Source organism: Lethenteron reissneri, chromosome 7 (genome assembly GCF_015708825.2).
Source record: "Lethenteron reissneri isolate LAM-NWPU_2019-01 chromosome 7, ASM1570882v1, whole genome shotgun sequence".
NCBI lineage: Eukaryota > Metazoa > Chordata > Hyperoartia > Petromyzontiformes > Petromyzontidae > Lethenteron > Lethenteron reissneri.
Window position 1 is genome coordinate 9876588 of NC_083785.1, and position 6450 is coordinate 9883037.

The 6450-nt window shown below is 52.7% G+C and overlaps 1 pseudogene; it reads left to right on the forward strand.

Annotated features, from left to right (window-relative positions):
- The first annotated feature begins 696 nt into the window (after positions 1–696).
- On the forward strand, positions 697–5786 carry LOC133357422 (frizzled-2-like; annotated as a pseudogene).
- Positions 5787–6450: the final 664 nt, after the last annotated feature.

The window sequence follows — 6450 nt, forward strand, 5'->3', positions numbered from 1 at the left end:
AGGGGGGGGGGTGTAGAGGGGGGGGGTGTAGAGGGGGGGGGTGTAGGGGGGGGGGTAGAGGGGGGGTGTAGAGGGGGGGTGTAGAGGGGGAGGATGTAGAGGGGGAGGGGGTGTAGAGGGGGAGGGTGTAGAGGGGGGGTGTAGAGGGGGGGGTGTAGAGGGGGGGTGTAGAGGGGGGGTGTGTAGAGGGGGAGGGTGTAGAGGGGGGGGTGTAGAGGGGGGGGGGTGTAGAGGGGGGGTGTAGAGGGGGGGTGTAGAGGGGGTGTGTAGAGGGGGAGGGTGTAGAGGGGGGGTGTAGAGGGGGGGGGTGTAGAGGGGGGAGGTGTAGAGGGGGGGTGTAGAGGGGGGTGTAGAGGGGGGGGGTGTAGAGGTGGGTGTAGAGGTGGGTGTAGAGGGGGGGTGTAGAGGGGGGGGTGTAGAGGGGGGGTGTAGAGGGGGGGGGTGTAGAGGGGGGTGTAGAGGGGGGGAGTGTAGAGGGGGGGTGTAGAGAGGGGGGGTGTAGAGGGGGGGGTGTAGAGGGGGGGGTGTAGAGGGGGGTGTAGAGGGGGGGGGTGTAGAGGAGAGAGAGGAGGGGTAGAAAGTGGGGTTTAGAGGAGAGGGGTGGGGTTTAGAGGAGAGGGGGGGGGTAGAGAGAGAGGGGGGTGCAGGGTGGGCTCGGCGGTGGGGCGCCTGGAAACGGCTGCCAGAGGGATCGGACTTCAGACCTCAGCTTTGGGGCGAGGGAAGAGAAGAGGAGGAGGCGAGAGGAGCCGAGAGGAGCCGAGAGGAGCGAACGTGAAGAAACGGACGAACGCGGGGACGGGCGATGCCCGCGCTGCTGCTGCTGCCGCCACTAACTGCGCAGAGGCAGGAAGGAGTTGTGCCGAGGCTTGGCCGCAACCCGAGGCGCGCAACGACACGAGGCGAGAAACTCGCAGCCGACTTGACGAGTCGGCGGATGAGGATAAACGATGCAAGGCGGTGGCAGCCGCTGACTTTTAACCAGCGCGCTCGTTGCGTGCAATAAGCCGACACGCAAAAGCCCGAGTCGAGTCTGTTGTTTGTTTGTTTGTGTTTGGGTCATCTTGCAGCCAGCCACAAACGTGCGGACTTTTGTTTGATTTAAAACAACAAAAACAGCAACAGCAGCGCAAGTTGTTTTATAGTAACTTGGTCACGTTACTGGGGGGTTGTTGTTGTTTTGGGGGTTGGCGGGTGTGTGGGTTGGGGGGGTAAGTGACCCCTGAAAACAAGGAGTTGAGCCAGCGAGGTATTGGGGATCCGTGCACGGAGCGCTGTGGCAACACCGCGGCGCGTGCGGGATGATCGCGATGGTGAGAATGGTGCGCCGAAGAGAGGCGGCAGACTGCCACCACCACCACCACCATCATCATAGCTGGACGTCGGTGCTGTCGCTGGCTCTGCTGCTGCTGCTTCTCACCTCCACGAGTTCCTGGGCTCAACAGCACGTTGGAGGTGGTGACACCGGCGGTGGAGGAGGTGGTGGTCGGGCCATCTCTGTTCCCGAACACGGCTTCTGCCAGCCCATCTCCATCCCGCTGTGCACGGACATCCCGTACAACCAGACCATCATGCCCAACCTCCTGGGCCACACCAACCAGGAGGACGCGGGCCTCGAGGTGCACCAGTTCTACCCGCTCGTCAAGGTGCAGTGCTCGCCCGACCTCAAGTTCTTCCTGTGCTCCATGTACGCGCCCGTGTGCACCGTGCTCGAGAAGGCCATCCCGCCGTGCCGCTCGCTCTGCGACAGGGCTCGCCAGGGCTGCGAGGCGCTCATGAACAAGTTCGGCTTCCAGTGGCCCGAACGACTCCGCTGCGAGAACTTCCCCGTGCAGGGATTCGGACGAAATCTGCGTCGGGCAGAACCACACGGACAAAGCCGGCCCCACGGCGCTGCCACCCACGCCCCCGCCGGGCGGTGGTGGCGGCGGCGGTGGCATCGGAGGAATTGGCGGTGGGGCCGGAGATTTCGTGACCATCCACACGCGAAGGCCCCCCGGCCGAACGCACCCGTTCATGTGCCCGAGGGTGCTGAAGGTACCTCCTTATCTGAACGCTCAGCTCTTCAGAGAGAGGAATTGCGCGGCGCCCTGCGAGCCCAAGAAGCCCAACGGGCTGATGTACTTCAGCGAGGAGGAGCTGCGTTTCTCACGCCTCTGGGTGGGCATCTGGTCGGTGCTCTGCTGCGCATCCACCCTTTTCACCGTGACCACGTACCTGGTGGACATGCAGCGGTTCCGCTACCCGGAGAGGCCCATCATCTTCCTCTCGGGCTGCTACTTCATGGTGGCCGTGGCGTACGTGGCAGGCTTCCTGCTCGACGACAAGGTGGTGTGCAACGAGCAGTTCTCCGAGGACATCTACAGGACCGTGACGCAGGGCACCAAGAAGGAGGGCTGCACCATCCTCTTCATGCTCATCTACTTCTTCAGCATGGCCAGCTCCATCTGGTGGGTCGTGCTGGCGCTCACGTGGTTCCTCGCCGCGGGCATGAAGTGGGGCCACGAGGCGATCGAGGCCAACTCGCAGTACTTCCACCTGGCGGCGTGGGCCATCCCCGCGGTGAAGACCATCACGATCCTCGCCATGGGTTTGGTGGACGGCGACCTGCTCAGCGGCGTCTGCTTCGTGGGCATCAGCAGCGTGGCGGCGCTGCGCGGATTCGTCCTCGCGCCGCTCTTCGTCTACCTCTTCCTGGGCACCTCGTTCCTGCTGGCCGGGTTCGTGTCGCTCTTCCGAATCCGCACCATCATGAAGCACGACGGCACCAAGACGGAGAAGCTGGAAAAGTTGATGGTGAGGATCGGCATCTTCAGCGTGCTGTACACGGTGCCCGCCACCATCGTGATCGCGTGCTACTTCTACGAGCAGGCGTTCCGTGAGCAGTGGGAGAAGACGTGGGTGTCTCAGTCGTGCAAGGGCTTTGCAATCCCGTGCCCGGTGAACCATTACCCACACATGGCGCCAGATTTCACCGTCTTCATGATCAAGTATCTCATGACGCTAATTGTGGGCATCACGTCTGGCTTCTGGATCTGGTCGGGTAAGACCTTGCATTCCTGGAGGAAATTTTATACCAGACTTGCAAATGGAAACAAAGGTGAAACCACGGTCTGAACTGAAGCAAGATGGAAGGGGGGTGGGCAACCCCTTCAAATGTTGGAGTTTGGTCGCAACTGTATATTCTATACAGCAAATAGACACACATAGTATGCATATAAGTAAATATACATATGTATGTATTTTAGTCTGGCTTTTAAAAGGCAATTTTTATTCAAGCAGATCCTTGTACAGACCTGTAAACTGATTATATTTGTATTTAAATGACCAATAGTCAATAGTTGTTTTGTACAATTTTTTTTCCCTCATGTGAATATCCTTATATAACACTGCAGTATATTATATTGCATTTTTTTGTACAAATTATTAGTTGGAACATTAAAATGCTGTATACTTTTAACAACTTCCAACATTGTTTTTGCGCACCTCATACAGATCTCGCCAGGAGAGAATTTTTTTTTTAAACCCGTCGGCCTTGCCTGTGTGTGACAAACGTGACGGGGTCATTAAGCCTACTTTTAAATGTCAAACAGTGGTCAACTGATCAGACAAAACACAAACGTAAATGATTGGAAGAACATTGAGTGCTGACTTAACCTGAAGTAGTTTTGACATCGCTCCGTGGAGGATAGAATGCACGTTGGCAATTTTCTTTTTCAAGCCAATAATCCTGCAGCCTTGTGTTCACCGGCAAACTTTAAGGTATATATATTTTTAAACAATTGTAGATTCTCAAGCCTCACTCACTACTCATTTCGACTGCAATTGCCGCATTACACATTTACTTGACTTGCACATTATTCACACAATTACAATTCGTTTTAAACAACGGACTAGTGTGAGCGGTACGTATAGGTAACGCAGAAGGCATTCATCAGTTCCGGTACAAAACGTATCTTTGTTTCACTACAAATTATTTTTGGGGGTCAAATGATGAACCGAAAGACAAAAAGAAAACATCCAGAAGCTGTGATGTTATCGTTTTGTTTTCTGCGGGAGAAGGCATAAAGAGTTCTGCTCTTGTAATTTAAAAACTGTGATCCAAACTTTTTACAAAAAGAACACTTTAAAAATAAATGCAGTTGCTCAAACTAGAAATTTTTCAAACGTACAATTTCCTTTCAGAACGCTGCATGCGCACACAAACTTCTGGGTCACATGTATGCAGATCGTAATTGTTGTTTTCATGAGCGCTGCTTATAAAGTCTTACGGGGTTAAGCACGCCCTCTACGGTTGCCAATGAGTTAACTTGCTCTTAAGTCTGGCGCCAATGCAATTCATTGCATTGTGGTGATATTAAAATGACTGCCATTGACAACTTATAAGGCCCATGCGTGTACATATATCCGATCACGCTTGCTGATTGCACCGAAACAACAACAAAAACAAAAACCGAACGTAAAAAGTAGACCGCCCACTTTAGATTTTGTTTACGTGACCTGACCATTAGTTTCACCTCCAGTGCAAATTTGACCCAACAGCTTTGTTTAGTGCACACACACAGCATACCGAAGACACACAACCACGCACAATAACAACGCAACAATTAAAGCGGTCCTCAATGTTGACGCAACAGCCGCATAACACAGTTTTTTTTTTATTTAAACCCTCATCGCCTTCCATGTCTTCATTTTTTTACTGTGCATATTTAAGAGGCAAATGTTAATAAATGTTTCATAGAGCGTTGTTCATCCGTATGCATTTGATCTGGGTGGCAATTAGTTTGGGGAGCAGACAAGGCTGAGTTGCTTGCAACCCAGTCGTGTTCTCTGGAGACTCAAAGGCTTTTCTGCAGCTGTCTTTCATCACGTAGACACATGTCATGCCTGGCTTCTCACGTTGCACCGGAGGCCATGGACTGGAGGTTTTAAAGAGAAATAAAATCCCTTCCTCTCAGGAAATGGTGCACCAAAGAAGGGGGGGGGGGGACAGTCCTACTTACCTCCTCCCCCCGTCGCATCTCTCAAATGCAAACCCGCCGCTCGCGCACACAATTCTCGTATAATGCCGTTCTTAAATTTTCAAGCGCTTACATTTTTTTGGTTGATACGCTGAGCCATCCCAATCCGTCTGCGTTTTTCGTTATCGCGTCAATTTAAACACCAAGAATGCGCCCAGGTACTGCTTTCATACAGCAACGGTGCAGTGTCTACAAAAAAAGACGGTTTACATCACGTTCATAGATGTCAATGCACATGTATTTATTTACATACAGTACAATTATTTTTGTATGAGCAATAGCTTACTCCAAAAAAAATGGGACGAAAACACTGCACCACATGTAAAATTAAGCTGCATACACGAAAATGCACTGCTTTACTACCATTTGTAATGGCACATGCTTTGCCCCATGGGTGGCTTATAGGAATCAATATTGTACAGCCCCCGTGTCAATCAACTGCTGGATGGAGGATCGTGAGGAATGTTTGACCATACTTCATCACGCTGATCAGCGCGGGTTTGTGACTGGTGTATGGATGCCCTGGACTTCTAACGCTCGTGGCTGATGCAAGGCATGACCGGGAATCGAACTTAGGACGCAGGATTCGGAGCACAAACATGGTGACCACCGCGACACAACTCTTACCCGCCGTGGCCAACTACACCCACAATGCGAAAATAAAACCCAATTCTTATGACATTTTCGTCGAGAAATACATCATTTCAATCCACGGCAGTGGATCTTCCAAGAGCTTGCCATCGAAATAAAGCTTTAGCACAAGATTGTCTGGTTTCATGCAATGCTTTGAAAGAAATGGGCGTGTGGATGGCGGGCGGGCGGGCGGACGGGGGGGTGAAAACAATTGCTTTGGCTCAGTTCGGAGTAACACTGGAATGTGAGAATACACACACACACGTGTACACGCGCGCGCCCCCGCATGCCAAGCGTGACTGGCCACTCCTGGGGTAGCCGATGCCGTGCTGGTTTTGGCTGCTGACGTTCTCGCCTTGCCTTGCTTTGCCTTCCTTTGCCTTTCTGCTACTGGGCTGCACCAAGAGCAGTGGAATGAAAGGAGAGACACGAATAGATTGTTATTCGAGCCGACGGGCCATTGTGCTGTAGGGTTTCGACCCTGGCGCCTGAAAGGGCAACTTTTCCCCCCCGCCCGCCCTCACCACCACCAAACTCACCCCCTCGGCCGGCACCTTCTGCCACCACCACCACAACTTTCCCTCCCCTACCCTCTCCCTGCCCCTGCCACTCTTTTTATCCTTCACTCTTTTTGTATTAAGCTCCCAAACAAAAAGCACCCCCTTCTAACAGCTCCTTAAGCATCTGACTCGGCCAGAGAAGCCTTATGTAAAACGACAAATATGCCAGGGATGGACTCTGAAAACGTAAAAGAAAATAACAGAATAAAATGTTGAAAACGTTTGTATTTTTAGGC